Source organism: Vulpes vulpes, chromosome 4 (assembly GCF_048418805.1).
Source record: "Vulpes vulpes isolate BD-2025 chromosome 4, VulVul3, whole genome shotgun sequence".
NCBI lineage: Eukaryota > Metazoa > Chordata > Mammalia > Carnivora > Canidae > Vulpes > Vulpes vulpes.
The window spans coordinates 20250236-20270088 of record NC_132783.1 but is presented as its reverse complement, the minus strand read 5'-3'; the positions used below and the strand labels follow the sequence as shown (position 1 = coordinate 20270088).

Sequence of the window (19853 nt, the reverse complement as noted above, 5' to 3'; positions counted from 1 at the left end):
TCGATTAAGATACCCCATTGACTAAGAACCTGGCAGTCCTGTCTGGACTACTCAGAAACCTGGATATAGAGCAGTGAAATGACTAAGGTTCATGCGAAGATGGTATTTGCTGCAGGGTTCTTTCAAATTATGCTTAACAAATGTAATAATGAAAGATTAGTATTCTAAAATTAATCCACATTGCATTAAATACACAGGTTTAAGAAGAGATATGGTAAAAACTAAAAAGGAGAAAGTTTACAATCTTTTGTTGCTAAAAACTATGATGAAAAGAAGAGGCATTCGAGTTAGATTCAGTAAGGCAAATAACATGAATACATCACTTATCACAAGAGGAAATTAAAAGAATATAACACTTTTAAGTGTTAAATCTAATATCTAGACAACTAAAATTAAACATACATATTGCTTGTTTCCAGACAGGATTTCTTTGTGTAGGAAGATAAAGAAGAAAATGCCTTTTTTTTTTTTAATTGGGGATATATTTTATGATGAGTATTAGATTATTTCTTAATGATTGGTATAAAAATAGTCAATAAGCTGCAAAGTGAAGTTAATTTAATGCACATAACATAAAACACTTGAATTAGCTAGATTTAGTTCTTTATGAAGGAAAGTTGTGTTTCTAGGGAGATTTTTATTCAAGAAAAATGTATTCCATCTAGTAACATGAGTGGATACTTATAAAAGATTCAGCCACTACTTAGCCATACAAAATAAAATGTGAAGTTCTACATTGCATCATTGAATTAATAAAATATTCAAAAGAAGGTTTAAAATTTGTCTTGTAATATAAATTTTTATGATTTATATTTATAGTTTATATAATTCAGTGAATGTAACCTGCACAATAAAGATGTATTCAGCTAAGTATATTAAATTATGAGAATTTGAGAAACAAGCTCACAGAACCTTAAGAAAAATGTTTCTTAGAACCTTAGGAAAAATGTTTCCTAGAACTTTAGTCATCCTTCATTGTGCCTTAGCCCTCTTTGGAAATCTCACATGATCCAAAAAAGACTGCTCAGGAAGGGAGACAGAACATGAAGACTCCTAACTCTGGGAAATGAACTAGGGGTGGTGGAAGGGGAGGTGGGCGGGGGGGGGGGGGCGGTGACTGGGTGCTAGGCACTGAGGGGGGCACTTGATGGGATGAGCACTGGGTGTTATTCTGTATGTTGGCAAATTCAACACCAATAAAAAATAAATTTATTATTAAAAAAATCAAAAATAAAAGAAATCCTGTGCCTAAAAAAAAAAAAAAAAAAAAAAGACTGCTTGGAGAAAAGAAAAAGGAAGATAAGTTACTGAGTTGTAGGCCACTGTTTGTGGTGCTTTATTGCATCAAGAGGGTACAGAGTTGAATAGAAGAGGAGTTCTAACTCCTAACTCTGGGAAACGAACTAGGGGTGGTGGAAGGGGAGGTGGGCGTGGGGTGGGGGTGACTGAGTGGCAGGCACTGAGGTGAGCACTTGACAGGATGAGTCTGGGTGTTATTCTGTATGTTTACAAATTGAACACCAATAAAAAATAAATTTAAAAAAAGGAGAGGAGTTCTAAAATGTGGCCTTCTCTTTTTTGGAGTTTGTTTTTTTTTTTTTCTTTTTTTTAAACTTTATTTTATTTTAATTTATTTATGATAGTCACAGAGAGAGAGAGAGAGAGAGAGAGAGAGGCAGAGGGAGAAGCAGGCTCCATGCACTGGGAGCCCGACGTGGGATTCGATCCTGGGTCTCCAGGATCGCGCCCTGGGCCAAAGGCAGGCGCTAAACCGCTGCGCCACCCAGGGATCCCGGGAGTTTGTTTAACAAGAGTCTAAAAAGTAATTAAATATATTATTATCATGGCTGAATTATGTCAAAACTATACACACTATTATTCTTAATTAAATGCATAATCAACTGACTGATGTGTCTATTATTTCTTAGGTTGGTATTTACTTTTTTATTTTTTTTAATTTTTAGATGAAGAACAAAATTTTATTCTAAAAATAGTTCTCAGTGACAATTAAATACCAAAACCTGGTCATTATAATAAAAGGAAAAAAGAGTTAAAGGAATTTGCTTTAAATTTTTCTCCTTAAAAATACAAAATTCTCACGAATATATTGTCAACTCTCATTTACCTGAATGGGAGTGATTCATGTTTTGGATTATCTAAAGTCCTGGATTGGATTCTCACGCATCTTCAAGTGAATACATTTCTCAGCGGGAACAGAAGCGAGTATTTGCCGCAGTGAACAGGACTAGGTAATGAGTTTATGCCCGTGAAATGTGCACTAGGGGAGCAGTGGTTGGCCTGGGAAGTGAGCGATGCAGCTTCCACACGGAGAAGACAGGCCTCAGGCCACCGGAAAGGTATTCAGGGACATGAAGTGGTTCCCTATCCTCAGAGTGCTCAGAATCCGGCTGCCTACGGGGTTCTTTTTTTTTTTAATTTTTATTTATTTATGATAGTCACAGAGAGATAGAGAGAGAGGCAGAGACACAGGCAGAGGGAGAAGCAGGCTCCATGCACCGGGAGCCCAACGTGGGATTCGATCCCGGGTCTCCAGGATCGCGCCCTGGGCCAAAGGCAGGCGCCAAACCGATGCGCCACCCAGGGATCCCCTGCCTCTGGGGTTCTAATGGACCTCAAGCCGGAAAGCACAAAGAACACAAGAGATGAAAAAGGTAAAATTGAAAACACCCCCCACCCGCATCGTCATTTTACAAAGAAATGGAAACGGTGGGGGTTCCTACCAGGCAAGTATGTGGTCTGTTACCAACTCTGCCCACCCAGGCTTTCTTGGATTCCTTCTACAATACACATCTCAGGCCTGCGGCATTACCTGGTCCTCAGCAGACTAGGCCTTAATGCACAGTGCGTAGACGTGATGCTTTTACATAGAAATTCCTAGCATCCTCTGAAACACAAAAGCTGATCACAAGTCACATTTAAATCCTTTGCAGTGCAGACGAGGGACATTAGGACATATTAGTGCATTTCTGGATTAGCAGAAATTTACTAAGATAGCAACACTCTGTCGGATGGTCATATAGTCAGATTAAGTACCATTTTTTCACCAAACATGAACGAGTTTTGGCTGCTTGTAACAGGAACTACATTGACTGGCCCTGGGGTCCCTACAACATGGGGCTTTCTCTAATACCATAATACAGCCATGTGCCCGCCCCCAGGAGACCAGTGGCCTGAAGAATAATAAAAGCTTATCTTTAAAAGCCTTAAAAATGTACTCCAAAGCTTTTGTAGTATAAAAATGCTATGTCCCCAATCTGAGTAAAATCAACAGTGCACAAAAATGCAGCATTTGGTATGTAGGTGGGAGCCTGAGGGGTTGTGTAGGTAGTGCTGCCCTACGGCCCCTGGATGGACTGGCACAGCCTTAGCTTGTGGGGTGGGTTTGGAAATCACAGGAGGAACTTAGGTTAGGGAAGTTTACAGGACGTTCAGCGATTCTAGGAGCAGAAAGCTTTACACCTCTTAAAAATATTCACTAAACAGAAAATAACTGTTCCATATGAAATAGAGCGATTTCTGGTAGTGACACTAGTCTCACATCAGCAAAAACCTAACCAAATCTTTAAAACACTGTTCAGTGTTCCAATTTAGTGAAATACACAGAGGAAAAAAATACTTAGATTACCTCTCATTGAAAGTTCAGGCTCTCCCTAGCAGGGCAAAGCCCAGATATCATTGCTAGTTTGACTGGGCCCTGGGGGCAGTGCACCCGGCACAACGCTTTAAAGTTATGCTTGCGAGCTGGTGAACTCCTATAATTTTTGCTGTGTGGTGTTTCTGTCAGCATCCTGAGGGCCTTATTTGTATGCGGGGAGGGCACAGCACCCATGGGGGACCATGTCTGCCGATCACTCCCCTGCTGTGACCAGTGCCATACAAGGAAAGGGCAGGCCTTGTCTTACTGTGTATTTCTTAAAAGTGACTATAACCATTGCATTAACTCTATGTTCCAAATACTCCTTTAGAAAACCCAAACCAAACCCGTTTTCCCTTTAGGAACCAGGAGGACGCTCCACATGTTTATATAGCACATTGTATATTATGTGCATGGCCGAATCACCGAAATGATCTGACAGGGCTGTATCCGTCTTCTTCCACTGGTCCTGGACCTCCTTAGATGATGGCATCATGTTCACCAATGGTTCGTGATCGAACGCCTCTTCTGGAATAATACCTTCTGCCTCCGATGTAAGGAACCGACGGGACACCCAGTGTCAGCACAATACCGCCCAGAGAGCTGCCAGTATCCACTCTGGATCCTGGATTTCCTTTAGAGCTAATAGCTGGTGTGATTGTGACTGATAAGAAAAGGCCGCGGCTGAACTGTCGTGGGGATGGTCTCCGAGGCCAGTGTCGCCTGGGTTGTGTTCTGGGACCCTGAGCTGCTGGAGATCCTGTTGGCCCAGCCCCCAGCTGCTGGGATTCTGGCTGTAGCCACGCGTCTTGGAGATGGAGATGGCGGTTGGTCAGCGGGTTCCCGGAGCTGCTGGTGGCCTGGCTCCTAGAGCTGGAGGTCACAGAGGTGACATTCCCTGTTGGTGGTTTCCTGAGGCATCGAATTCTCTGCATGCAGAGATCCGTGCAGGCGCGCGCTGTCCACAGGCGCCTGGAGCAGCGCCAGCAGGAGCAGCAGCGCCCAGGCCACGTCCCAGGCCCCTTGTTCAGGGGCAGGACACACAGCCTCAGGGTCCCGCCCCAGCTCAGCTGCCTCCTTCAGGCGGGATTGAATGGGCGATTGATTTAATTCATCTCAGTGGGCAGAGATGACAGCGACATTTCCTTGTGTCTTTCCCTTTGGTGAACTAAGTCCTGTGATGTATGGCTGTGCACAGTTAGGGGTGGGTTACATGTCTGTCTGTCTATCGGTTTGCTTTCCTTCTTTCTTTCTCCTTCCTTCCTTCCTTCCTTCCTTCCTTCCTTCCTTCCTTCCTTCCTTCCTTCCTCACTCCCTCCCTCCCTCCCTCCCTCCCATTCTTTTTGTTTTTCAGAAAGGAAAAGCAAAGAAAAAGGAGCATGGTCATTCTTGCTGACAGTTTCCCTGACTCTTCCTCTAGCAACAGCATGGAACCAAGCAGGCTTTGGAGAGCTTTCCCTCCGCGACTTAGTTCCATGGGCCCATTTGTAGACTTTGGAATGTAGTGTGCTTGTAAACAGCTTTCCTGATCTTTCTTCATTTTTTTCTCTATTAAATTTAAATGCACATTATTGGGTATTTATATGCTATATTAAACTTTTATAAATATATTTTGCTTTGTTTCAATTCATGGTAGGACCCATTCATGGTAGAACACCCAGTGTTCTAGCTAGGTTTGTTGCTTACCATAATCTAAGCTACGCTTGGTAATACTGTGACTTTGCTGACATTGTTTGCCCTATTTTAATAAACCCAATGCCATATTGTACACAAAAGTGACATTTAATAATCCCTTGAAATACTTTGTACCTTGCCACACGTAAGATTTTTAATTCTGTTGACACCATCTGAATCCCATAGGAAACCCTATGGTAATTTTAACCCTAGAATGTCAGTAAACAACTGGAAAGATAATGTAAATAACACTGACACATCAGCTCCTGACAGCACACACTCACACTCACTCATCGGTGCACTCGTTCTGTTTTCGTCCTCCCGGCATAGAGAAGTGTCTGTCCCCTCCTCTTTCTGAAGAACAAGCCTGTGTACCCCCTCTGATGAACACTTAGGACGTAGAGCATCCCCTCTCTTCATTTGATATTCACCCTCTGACACTGATGATCATTGTCATTGATTTTAAACATTCAGACTTTTTCTTTTCAAAATTGTTCCCTCTTGATTCTACATCCCCTTTCGTCAGGGATCCCCTCTTTGCTTGGATATTCTAGGTCTCCAGTTTTCTCACCTCCAATGTGCTCCTCTGCCCGCACTGAGATGGCTTCTGCCCTGAGCTTTCTAGTGACTCTCTCAGGCCACCATGCACTTTGTGTCACTAAAGCACTGCAGGCTTTTTGGAGCTCCTTCTGCTGATCTGCCCAGTGGCATTAGGGGTTGTTGACAGATGACAGATACCTCCCTCTTAAAGCACTCTCTTCCTTGACTTCACTGAAACCATCTCCTAGCCACTCATTTTTTTGTTCTATTTTTTTGCAGCTTATACGCTTTTTATATATCTCACTGTAAGAATTGGCTAAGGTGGTTATGGAGGCTGACAAGTTCTGAGATCCTCAGGGTAAGCCAGCAAGCTGGAGACCAAAGGGAGCTGGTGCTGTACTAGTTTGAGTCTGAAGGCCTAAGAACCAGGAGAACTGAGGGTATAGCTCAGGTCAAAGACTCTCAAGCTCGAGACACAACCAGTGTTTCAACTTAGGTCCAAAGGCAGAAGAAAGCTAATGTCCCAGTTTGGAGGCAGTCAGGCAGGAGGAATTCTCAGGGGAGGGTTAGTCTTTTGTTCTGTTTGGGCCTTGAGCTGATTGGATGAGGCCCACCCATGTTGTGGCTAGCAAGTTCCTATAGTCAGTCAATGAATTCACATCTTAATCTCATTTGAATATATTCTCATGGATACACTCAGAATAATGTTTGACCAGATATCTGACACCCTATGATTCAGTCAGGTTGATACATAAAATATACCATCATATTGATCAAATGAACAAAATTTATTATAGATTTCTACTTTTTAGTCTTTTTTTTTTTTCTATTTCATTAGGGTGAGGTGGTTGCCTTATAATTTTCTTCAAATGCTGCAATTGACAAGGCATATTTAGATTTTTTTAAAAGATTTTTTTTATTTATTAGAAACAGCAAGAGAGAGAGAACATGAAGGCAGGTAAAGGCCGAGGGAGAAGCAAGCTCCCTACTGAGCAAAGAACCTGATGCAGGGCTGGATCCCCGGACTCCAGGATCACGAGCTGAGCCAAAGGCAGGGCATGTTGAATCTGTGCCTGACTTTTCAGTCACTCCACACATCGAAGCTGCTCTTTCAGTCTCCTTTTCTACAACTTGTCTGCAATACCCAGTGTTCTAGCTAGGTTTGTTGCTTACCATAATCTAAGCTACGCTTGGTAATACTGTGACTTTGCTGACATTGTTTGCCCTATTTTAATAAACCCACTCCCTCTCAATCTTGTCTTGTCCCAAACTTTCCTAGTTTTCAAGGTTCAGAGTGAATCTCAAACACTGTTGTGAAACTGCCTCTGAGACTTCCATAGCTGCTGCTCTCCATGCAATTGTCTTGGCCCCTTTTACTTTTTATGGTAATTTAACCAGTTCCTATTCTGTTTCCACCAAAAGCATGTCAAGTCCTACAGAGCAGAAACTGGTATTGACTTTCTTGTGAGTGGTGGGGGGGTGGGGGGGTCCTGCAGGATGGTGCACATGATGTGCTACAATAAATGCATTGAATGAACACTCGGTTTCTCTCATAGGTTTTTGAATTGACTTTTGGTATGTGAGTGGAGTGTGCTTGGCCTGATTCTGGTTCTCTTTCCAGGAAGCACATCTGCTTATCTACTCTGTCCTCTTATTTCCAGTCGGTTAAAATACTCTCAATTATTGGTTAACTTTTGATTTCTTAAGAATTTGTTGGGAATGGGAACTTGATTCCTCAGTCCTGTTTCTAGCAAGTTCCACTTTCCTGAATGACATTCTTGCCTTTATCATCTTATTAATTTACAGGAAAATGCCAGTTATTTTTCTTAGTTTTTAGTCCATTGGGTTCTTTGTGTCTGGCCCTCAGTGAGCAAGGTTTTGTGTCAGGTACTGAGATTTCTACATAGATGAATATGATGTATTGCGTGCCCTCTGGGAGCAAGGAATCTTTGGGGAAGGGAGGAGGCAAGGGGAAGGAGAAATCTGTGTTTGTGAAGTCTCCTGCCATTGAGAATAATATATATTTGGGGAATGATAATTTATATGTAATTTGAGGATATAACCCCTTCCCCCATGGAGTTTGCAGCCCAGTTGGGGGATGCATCTAAATAAATACAGATCAGGGTGGGAAATACTTTGATAGGGATAGCAAAGTTGGTTAGGGAGGCATGTGTGGGGAATCTGTTGCTCAAACTTGGTTATATAATAATTTGGTTGAAATTCTCTTTTCTGATGTGATATGGACTGGTACGTGGTCAGGTAATAGAAAAAGTTTGTGCTAGCAGGGAAAATAGAACTGATATTTCAACCATTTAATTTTAGTTTAAGTTTTGTAAGTATACATTGATTCTTTTTTAAAATAATAAATTTATTTTTTATTGGTGTTCAATTTACCAACATACAGAATAACACCCAGTGCTCATGCCGTCAAGTGCCCCCCTCAGTGCCCGTCACCCATTCACCCCCACCTCCCACCCTCCTCCCCTTCCATCACCCCTAGTTCATTTCCCAGAGTTAGGAGTCTTTATGTTCTGTCTCCCTTTCTGATATTTCCCACACATTACTTCTCCCTTCCCTTATATTCCCTTTCACTATTATTTATATTCCCTAAATGAATGAGAACACATTGATTCTTTAATTTTTAAAACTATGGGCAGCCTGGGTGGCTCAGCAGTTTAGTCCCACCTTTAGCCCAGGGCGTGATAGTGGAGACCCGGGATCCAGTCCCACGTCGGGCTCCCTGCATGGAGCCTACATCTCCCTCTGCCTGTGTCTCTGTCTCTGTCTCTATCTCATGAATAAATAAACAAAATCTTTTTAAAAAAAATAAAATTTATGACCAAAGCCTTCTTGATTCTGAGCATAGGTTTTCTCACTAGAGTTTGCAACCATATATATTTTTTATAACCACTCCTTATAGTATTCAGTTTTGCTATTTTTAAAGTAATATGAGTAAAGCCTCCTTCTTGTAAAGCAAGTGGAGTATAAACTCCTTCCAGACTTATGATTTTCCTCCATCTTTTATAATTGCTTTCGTTCTGTAACTTTTTTTGTTTTTTTCCTCTTTTTTTTCATTCTGTAACTTGACAGTTCTTTTTACAGATTTACCTTTGAGTTTTTTTTTTCCTTTGAGTGTTTTTTAAAAATATACAGCTGATTTTCTTAAAAACAAATGAATTTTTTTCTTACTCGTATATCTTTGGTTTATGTAATATTTGGTTAAGTTATCGATTAAAATATCTTGTACAAGTGTCATAAACATATGTGGGAACACACACAAGGGACTCTCGCGACACAAGCATGCTAGTCAAGGGCTGAGGACAGAGGTGTGCCCGTAAAGCAGAGAGCAGGCTGCCAACTGAGAAGACTTTGCTTTGGACGTCATTCAGCTGACTTGATGCAGTGTCAGGTAAATCTGGGAATGAGTTAAGTGGAGGTCAGTTAAAAAACTTCTGATGTAAAATAGAGCAAAAATGCTCTGGGAACACAATATGTTCTCTAATTGCTTGTCTATAAAATAGCCACTCTGTTCTCTGTGACATAATCTTATTCTAAAGTTTCTTGGCCTGTCGAGATTGGTAATTTATCTAAGTAAAATAGTTGAGGTATACCTTTTTTTCCTGTGAAGAGTACCTGTTTCCTAGGATCAGATCACATGTTTTCTGTGTAACAGATTTTTCTTTTTATTCTTCTTGTCTTTTCTGTTGACTTTTTTTCCATGTCAGATTTTTTTTTTGTAAGATACTTTAAAGATTACTGTCTTTGCCTGAGCCCCTCAGAGAAACATAGCATATATGTTAGTGATTTGTGGTTGTTGTTTTTTATTTATGGACTTAGTTTTTTTGTCTAATATAGTATCCCATTCCTAGGAATCCTATTAAATTGTTTCCTTGCTGTGTGGCTGATTATTAGCTGTGATTAGAAACCATCAGAGACCATTTTAGTGTCACCTGGATGGCTCAGTTGGTGAAGAATTTGACTCCTGATTTCACCTCAGGTAATGATCTCATGGATTGTGGGATCCAGCCCTGAGTAGGATTCCACACTCAGCAGGGAATCTGCTTCTCTCCTTCTTGCTCTCCCTCTTCCCCTCCATTGTTTTCTCTCTCACAAATAAATAAATAAATCTTTTTTAAAAGAAAAGAAAAGAAACATTTACATTTGTTTGAAACTTCACTTTTGGGATCCCTGGGTGGCGCAGCGGTTCGGCGCCTGCCTTTGTCCCAGGGCGCGATCCTGGAGACCCGGGATCGAATCCCACATCGGGCTCCCGGTGTATGGAGCCTGCTTCTCCCTCTGCCTGTGTCTCTGCGCCTCTCTCTCTCTCTCTATGACTATCATAAATAAAATAAAAAAAAAATGAAACTTCACTTTTTAATAGGACCCGATGAGTGTGCCGTAAATATGAAATTAACTTATTTTGCACAGTTCACTCTTTTGAATACACCTGTCATTTTTCTGCTTCACATAAATTTCCTTGATTAAAAGATGCTTCATTTTTACCAAGGGAATAATTTAAAAAGTATTATTTTGCTTAAGTCATTGTATCAGTCAACTTTTGCCAAGAAGACTGCTCAAACAAATAACCTTAAAGTCTTAGCGGTTTCTAGCAACAAAGATTTAGCTCTTGTCCATGCAAGTGTGGGGTACAGGAGGCTGTGACTCTTTCCAGCATTTGGTTCCACTTGATGTGTAAGGGAACAACACTTACAAGAGACATGCATTTTTCTGGCAGAAGGGAAAGAACAGTCCCCCAAACATGACGACTCTTAAAGCATTCTCTTGGACATGATTCACTTTGCTTCCAGTCACATTTCATGTGTCAGTACAAGTCATTTGGTCAAGCCTGATACAGTACACACCTCATACACACACACCACTCTGGGCTAGATCACAACTTGGTACAGTGCCCCCTCCTGGGATGGGAGTAAATAAATAGGAATGCAATGCTCTGTTACAGTCAGGTCTTTTTTTAGGTTTTAATAATAAATTTATTTTTTATTGGTGTTCAATTTGCCAACATACAGAAAACACCCAGTGTTCATTTTAAAGATTTTTTGTTTTGTTAGAGGAGTATTAAGGATATATTTTGTGAATTTTACTGTGGAAATAATTTTTTCCTGATATTTTTCAGCTTTATATTTTGAACTCTGTAGAACTGATGTTAATATACAGGTTGAGATTGAATTAGGATCTTTGTAAGGAAGAATTAAGTGAAAGGACATTACATATGGAATTCTTACTTCCTACTTCATTATATTTTATTTTCTCCACCTTTATCACTTGTCTCCTACTTCTATTGATAATTGAGCGGGAGTTCAAACTTTTTTCGTCCATACTGGTATAGTTTCAGTTTGTAACTTTAGGAATTTTGAAGACTATTTCCTATTGTATTGATTAGTCATTAGTCAATTTGGCTGGATAATCTGACGCTATCTACTACCATTTCAATACACTAAATTATGCCTTTGCCAATTTCATAGTCATGTTGTTTTTTTTTTTTAACAGCATCCGCATGTGGACAACAGTCTCCCAGCAAGTAAAGAGAAACCAAGTTAAGTCACAGACAGGTGCAGCTGAAATACCAAATCACGCATGGCCTTTTCTAGAGTTATATTTACTTGTGCACAGTGGGGACTATATTTCCTTACAAAACAAGAGATAGTTACATTTGCTGTTTTGAAATAGCAGAACTGAACCTCAAATGCATGAGAACATGAAATCTTAGTGGGGTATGGTACTTGAAAAGGGACAGTGGGCAAGTTGTCAGAGAAATTGGAGATTTGTGAGTGATGCTGGATGTTGGAAGGAGATAGGAAGTTTGAAAAGTAGATACATCTAGATATCCAGGAGTAAATGTTTTGTGATAGTGATGGAATCAGAAAGAATTAGACTGGAAGGCATTGTGAGTTTATTTGGTCCTAGCTATTGCCACAATACAGAAGCAGTTCCATTGGTAAAAGCTTATCAAATGGTGGCTTACATTATCCTGTGTAATTTCAGAGAAGTCCCCTCCCCCAATCTTCCAAGATTGTGTATTCCAGTTTTTCACTGTCATATCCCACTTAAGTGTGTTTCTTAATTCCATACCAACTGTCCTTTTCAAAGGGTGAGGTCTGAGAGGGGCAGCAATGATCACATCATCCTGTATATGCATTTCTCTTTAACGTCATTAAAGCTCTTGGGAAAGATGTTATTTCACCTGTGATTGAATCTAGTTCTGAAAGGGATGAGATTACAAAGTCTACCTACACCATTTTACAGATTAAGTGAAAGAGTTTCAAAGATGATGAGACTCGCCCAAGGTGAAAGGGCCCAAATGGGAAAGCCAAAGCCAGAAGAACAATCTTGTCTCCTAATTAAGTGTTCTTACTTTGTATATGACATATAAGTGGCTATTTCATGAGTATATTAATATCAGATGTACATAACAGAATATAAGTTTTCTTCCTGCACATAACATTGAGGTAGCATAGTTAATAATAGGTGTCTGGCCAAAGAAAGGAAATTGTTTTGTGAGTCATTGAAAAGTAAGCATAAGAAATAAAAGAAATATATGAGGACAAATTCCATTCAGCTGTCAAACGCATTGGGTTGTTTTAGCCTCCTTTAAGAAATGTTTTATCCAGGAAAATTGAAAGCTATATATAGATTAACTCATTCTATTTCACTCCTGAGTTCACTACGCCTGTTCTTCTCATGGTTCTAGTTATAGGCTGGCTCTAGGATTTGCTAAGTGTGAGCTTTACAATTGTTTATCATCACTTTGTCTCAACTCTCCCATTGGTAAAATGTGCACAGCTTGGAGGTGTTCTTCTGGGAGATGGACCCAGATTTTTTTGAAATTTTTTTAATAAATTAATTTTTATTGGTGTTCAATTTACCAACATACAGAAAAACACCCAGTGCTCATCCCGTCAAGTGTCCCCCTCAGTGCCCGTCACCCATATCCCCCCACCCCCCGCCCTCCTCCCCTTCCACCACCCCTAGTTCGTTTCCCAGGGTTAGGAGTCTTTATGTTCTGTCTCCCTTCCTGATATTTTTTGAATTTTTTAATCCAGAATTACTCTTTTAGGTAGGTGCTATTGATCCTATTTTGTAGATAAGGTAATAAATGAAGTTAAGATAACCTTTCCTGAGGATACATTGCTAATAAGTTGTATACCAGAATCCCAAGTCAGGTCTATCTGATTCCAAGGCAGAGTCTCTCCACCCAGTGTACTTGGAAATGCACTTGACTTTTTCATCCATCTCTCAGAAGGTGAAAGCCTGATAAAATACGTGATATTTTTAGACAATTGCCAAGTGCTATATCAATGTGAGGTATTGTTGTTTCTTTTATGTGTTCTTAGCCACTTATTGGAAAATAGCAGTACGATCCAAGGCATAAATAAGTTTTCTATTTTCTGCTTTATGGATGAGGAAATTGAGGCCCATGGGATAAGGAAGGATATCTACATAGGCAGAAAGTAAGAGAGTAGTGTCAGTTCCTAGTCTAGTTCTAAAGCCCATCGTCCAGTCTTTCTCCTTATTCTTCTCTAGACCTGAGTTTTTATTTTGGCATAGGGGCTGATTCCATCACTATGTACTGATTCCTGTGTTGGAACTTCCCAATCAGCTAAGACACTCTAGCGAGGTAAGAGTAGGTTACTAGTAAGGAAAGAGGTAATGACACTGATGATAGTAATTTTTAAAGACTATATGCATACAGGTAATCATTCAAACTTCATGACAGTTGGATATAACACTATATGGCGACCCTTCCATACTTTATGAATTCAGAAACGGTCATTGTGGTGCATTAGGATTTTGGCAGAGCACCCGCCTCAAGAGAATACTCTGTAGCAGCTCTACCATAAGGCACTATCTCCAGTTTTCCTGTTGAATCATTCCAGCCAGGTTACTTACTACATTTTTCTGGGCTTGTTTATCTTCATTTCCTAAGTTTGTTTGAAAAACCCTAACAACTAGGACATTCAGAGAAGCTCTTGTATGTGCAAATTTGCCTGTAAATCTGAATTCTCTATGAGATGTTACTACCAAAATGTTGAATCTAATAAAACTGTAAGCCACCATGATTTTTGTGTGTCATTCAGAGATACAGATCAACATTCTCCTGTACTTTACTTTTTTGAATCGATTATCAGTCCAAAGGAAGAGCTTTGCAAGTAGTTTGTTACTAAAATGATTTATTTTTTGGATTTAGGTACACATGATGATTCTCTCAATTCTTTGAACCTCTCAGTTGCCTGTTCTTTTTTCTCTTTCTGGACCAGGGTTTTGGAAATTCATTTAAGGTTTGTTTGTAGTTCCCTGTCATATAACATGAAAGTTCTAACTTAATTTTAATATTCTAGTTTAAATTTAATATTAATAATTAGATCACCGATAGCATAGTGTTCTCTAGATGCAGAAATGACACCATTAACTAATAAACTTCTTTTTGCTGCATTTACAGGCCTCCACAAGATGTTACTGCATTGGGCAAATTGATGATGTGGAATTCACTTTTAGAAAGTTAGATAATTAGCCTTTCCTTTGATATATATGACTGTCTCTATTTGTAATATATATTTTATGTATATTTTATGTATATGTATTTTATTTGCCAGGTAACTGAATATTGTCAGATTCCTTTTTCAGTATCTAGATCAGTTGGAAATTTAAAAAAAAACATCAATGGTAACTTTGAATTGGCACGTGGTACTCAATGTATCTTAAAATGATTTTTTCTTAATCACTATTAGAAACAAATGAATAGGGCACCCTGGGTGGCTCAGCAGTTTAGCCTCTGCCTTTGGCCAGGGCCTGATCGTGGAGACCCAGGATCGAGTCCCACATTGGGATCCCTGCATGGAAAGCCATAAACTACCAGAACTGGAACAGGAAGAAATAGCAAATCTGAACAGGCCAATAACCAGGGAGGAAATTGAAGCAGTCATCACAAACCTTCCAAGACACAAAAGTCCAGGGCAAGATGGCTTCCCTGGGGAATTGTATCAAACATTTAAAAAAGAAACCATACCTATTCTACTAAAGCTGTTTGGAAAGATAGAAAGAGATGGAGTACTTCCAAATTTGTTCTATGAGGCCAACATCACCTTAATTCCGAAACCAGATAAATACCCCACCAAAAAGGAGAATTATAGACCAATATCCCTGATGAACATGGATGCAAAAATTCTCAAGAAGATACTAGCCAATAGGATCCAACAACACATTAAGAAAATTATTCACCATGACCAAGTAGGATTTATCCCTGGGACACAAGGCTGGTTCAACACTCGTAAAACAATCAGTGTGACTCATCATATCAGCAAGAGAAAAACCAAGAACCATATGACCCTCTCATTAGATGCAGAGGAAGCATTTGACAAAATACAGCATCCATTCCTGATCAAAACACTTCAGAGTGTTGAGATAGAGGGAACTTTCCTCGACATCTTAAAAGCCATCTACGAAAAGCCCACAGCAAATATCATTCTCCATGGGGAAGCACTGGGAGCCTTTCCCCTAAGATCAGGAACAAGACAGGGATGTCCACTCTCACCACTGCTATTCAACATAGTACTGGAAGTCCTCGCCTCAGCAATCAGACAACAAAAAGATATTAAAGGCATTCAAATGGCAAAGAAGAAGTCAAACTCTCCCTCTTCACCGATGACATGATAATCTACACAGAAAACCCAAAAGCCTCCACCCCAAGATTGTTAGAACTCATACAGGAATTTGGTAGCGTGGCAGGATACAAAATCAATGCCCAGAAATCAATGGCATTTCTATCCACTTATAATGAGACTGAAGAAAGAGAAATTAAGGAGTCAATCCCATTTACAATTGCACCCAAAATCATAAGATATCTAGGAATAAACCTAACCAAAGAGGTAAAAGATCTATACCCTAAAAACTATAGAACACTTCTGAAAGAAATTGAGGAAGACACAAAGAGATGGAAAAATAGTCCATGCTCATGGATTGGCAGAATTAACATTGTGAAAATGTCAATGCTACCCAGGGCAATTTACACGTTTAATGCAATCCCTATCAAAGTACCATGGACTTTCCTCAGAGAGTTAGAACAAATTATTTTCAGATTTGTGTGGAATCAGAAAAGACCCCGAATAGCCAGGGGAATTTTAAAAACGAGAACCATAGCTGGGGGCATAACAATGCCAGATTTCAGGTTGTACTACAAAGCTGTGGTCATCAGGACAGTGTGGTATCGGCACAAAAACAGACACATAGATCAATGGAACAGAATAGAGAATCCAGAAGTGGACCCTCAACTTTATGGTCAACTAATATTCGATAAAATAGGAAAGACTATCCATTGGAAGAAAGACAGTCTCTTCAATAAATGGTGTTGAGAAAATTGGAGATCCACATGCAGAAGAATGAAACTAGACCACTCTCTTGCACCATACACAAAGATAAACTCAAAATGGATGAAAGATCTAAATGGAGACAAGATTCCATCAAAATCCTAGAGGAGAACACAGGCAACACCCTTTTCGAACTTGGCCACAGTAACTTCTTGCAAGATACATCCACAAAGGCAAAAGAAACAAAAGCAAAAATGAACTATTGGGACTTCATCAAGATAAGAAGCTTTTGCACAGCAATGGATACAGTCAACAAAACTAAAAGACAACCTACAGAGTGGGAGAAGATATTTGCAAATGACGTATCAGATAAAGGGCTAGTTTCCAAGATCTATAAAGAACTTCTTAAACTCAACACCAAAGAAACAAACAATCCAATCATGAAATGGGCAAAAGACATGAAGAGAAATCTCACAGAGGAAGACATGGACATGGCCAACATGCACATGAGAAAGTGCTCTGCATCACTTGCCATCAGGGAAATACAAATCAAAACCACAATGAGATCCCACCTCACACCAGTGAGAATGGGGAAAATTAACAAGGCAGGAAACAACAAATGTTGGAGAGGATGCGGAGAAAAGGGAACCCTCTTACACTGTTGGTGGGAATATGTACTGGTGCAGCCACTCTGGAAACTGTGTGGAGTTCCTCAAAGTGTTAAAAATAGACCTGCCCTACGACCCAGCAATTGCACTGTTGGGGATTTACCCTAAAGATTCAGATGCAATGAAACGCCAGGACACCTGCACCCTGATATTTCTAGCAGCAATGTCCACAATAGCCAAACTGTGGAAGGAGCTCGGTCTCCATCGAAAGATGAATGGATAAAGAAGATGTGGTCTATGTATACAATGGAATATTACTCAGCCATTAGAAACGACAAATACCCACCATTTGCTTCAACATGGATGGAACTGGAGGGTATTATGCTGAGTGAATTAAGTCAGAGAAGAACAAAAATAATATGTTCTCATTCTTTTGAGGAATATAGATAATAGTGAAAGGGAGTAGAAGGCAAAGGAGAAGAAATGGGTAGGAAATATCAGAAAGGGATACAGAACATAAAGACTCCTAACTCTGGGAAATGAACTAGGGGTGGTGGAAGGGGAGGAGGGCGGGGGGTGGGGGTGAATGGGTGACGGGCACTGAGGGGGACACTTGACGGGATGAGCACTGGGTGTTTTTCTGTATGTTGGTAAGTTGAACACCAATAAAAATTAATTTATTAAAAAAAGAAAAAATTTATTTCTCACAAACAGAGCATGTTGCAGCATTAAACAAATCTTCCTCATTTCTCACATTTGCATAATGACTTTCTCGGATCTAATCCCCAAATATGTTAACATCAGTCTTAAATTCCCGTTCTGTTAGGTGATACTCCTACGTCTATATCCTGACACTGTTGCACAGTGATGTTCAGAATTCACAATCAGGGTTTGCTAAACCTGCCTGTATCTCTAACTGCTACCCCAAAGTTCTTATCAATATTTTTCCCTACTTGAAAGTGTCTCCCCACTGAGGACATCGCTTCCCCTAAAGTCCTGTCAATTGAAGGCTATGTCCTCCATTGCCCTCTTCCCACAAATGCCTGGAACGCAGAAGGCAAGAGGTGGGGAGAGGTGGGTGGGGGTGGGGGCATAGTTGTTCCTCTGGAGGCTCAGGAATTGTAACAAGACCTGTAATCATTGCTGTGACCAGGCTCTCTCCCTCCTCCTTTCTAAAATTTCATGTTTTTTACAATAATCTTGAGGAATTACCCATATGTATTGCACTCACTATATTCCTCCCTACTTATAAGCCTTTTATTACTCCTTTGTGTTTCCTCTTATTCCTTGAAGACTTACACCACAATTCTTATCAAAATCCTTGATAATTTTATTATCTACATTGATGACTTTTGATCCTGGTGTCTCACTCAGTGACTCCATGTCCTTCTCTCCAGTGGATTTGGCTCTCAGCATGCTTCAGCTACTCACATAATCATGCCTATGTTTGTAATTACTAATTTCCACTGCCTTAAGAACCCAGCTCACCAATCACCAGCTCCTATCTTTCCAGCTTACTTCTTCTAGTACTCTAATTCCAAAAATGCCACAGACCCACTTGGACTTTCGGTCCATCATTTCTACTGCATTTTCGATGTTCTTTATGACCTCATCCTTGTGCCTTCCTTTTCAATATTACTAGCTTAAATTCCATGGAAGGTTTAATTTCTTTCAGGCATGTACCTGTAACTCCGTTATGCAATGCTCCCTTCAGAGCATTTGCTTGAATAATCACAATCTTAGTTTAAAACAAATTTCCTCCTCCTTGGGATCTGAACTCACAAAGTTTCATGCAGCTAAAGAAAAACACATACCATGTGAGTTCTGTGATCATTTGAGTCTCACCACAAGTAGGACTTTAATGGCACCCAATATATTTTTCCTATTCTGTTCACTCTTCTGCATTCCTGGAAGACTAGGCCAGACCTCTTCTCAAATTAATAATGCATCCTCACCGATCCTTACTGAGTCTATGACTTCTTATTCTTCTCCATTTCTCAGAGAAAACAAACAAATAGAAAGAAATAAGAGATGTTCCATAAACTCCTGCCACCATATTTGCTCCCCCCCTTTTAGGTTAGAAAAGGATTTGGGCACAAGATTGTCTTTTCAAAATTTTGTTTTGTTTAAAAAATACCCATATGCAGAATGGATACTTATCTCTTATTTATATAAATCTAGTATCTAAAACTTACAGGTCGAGATTCCAGTGTAAGTGCTAAATAAATGAAAGACTTCATCAATGAAGGATCAGTGAGCTAAAAATTAAAAGTTGAGAGGTAAATATTTGTCAAAGAAAGAATGCATGTCAGTCTTATTTGCATTCTATTTAATCATTTATCCATAATACAAATATCCATTAACCCCTGTTGTGTCTATGAAAGTACTGAGTAAATATTTTCTGGGTGAATAAGTGAATCCATTGATAGGGAGTCAGGAGGAGGAGTTTCTAAAACATAGCACAAAATTCCAGGAAACTTTTATTTGATTTTTTAAATTTGAATTCAATTTGCTGGAGTGTCTGGGTGGGCTCAGGTCATGATCCTGGGACGCTGGGATTGAGCCCGACATCAGGGATTCCTGCTCAAGCAAGGAGCCTGCTTCTCACTCTCTGCCTCTTCCCTCTGCTCATTCTCTCTCTCTCTCAGTAAATAAATAAATAAAATCTTAAAAATAAATAAATTAAATTTGCAACATCTAGTATAACACCCAATGCTCATCACATCCCATGCCCTCCTTAATCCCCATCACCCAGTTACCCTATCCTCCCCACCCACTTTCCTTCAGCAACACTCAGTTTGTTTCCCAGAGTTAAAGAGTCTCTCATCATTTGACCAGGAAACCTTTAATAAAATAGTTAAATAATCCTTTTTCTAAGAGAGCTATTCCAACACAAGATTATGAATTATTAGTAATTATTTCCCCAAATGAAGATGATTCTATCAGTGGTATCAATGGTACTACAGAATTTACTGTATTAGATGAGATCTTTTTTTTTCATTTAAAAATAGTTATAATAGCCATTTTTCAGAATGATGTGCAAATATATTTTAT

The 19853-nt window shown here is 39.7% G+C and overlaps 2 long non-coding RNA genes across 2 annotated transcripts; both read left to right on the top strand.

Annotated features, from left to right (window-relative positions):
* The first annotated feature begins 1555 nt into the window (after positions 1-1555).
* On the top strand, positions 1556-5265 carry LOC140598507 (uncharacterized). The gene is made up of 2 exons (XR_012000945.1): positions 1556-4859; positions 5010-5265. It is a non-coding gene; the product is annotated as an uncharacterized lncRNA (long non-coding RNA).
* Positions 5266-13156: 7891 nt separating this feature from the next.
* LOC140598505 (uncharacterized) lies at positions 13157-14386 on the top strand. Its single transcript, XR_012000944.1, has 2 exons — positions 13157-14166; positions 14328-14386. It is a non-coding gene; the product is annotated as an uncharacterized lncRNA (long non-coding RNA).
* Positions 14387-19853: the final 5467 nt, after the last annotated feature.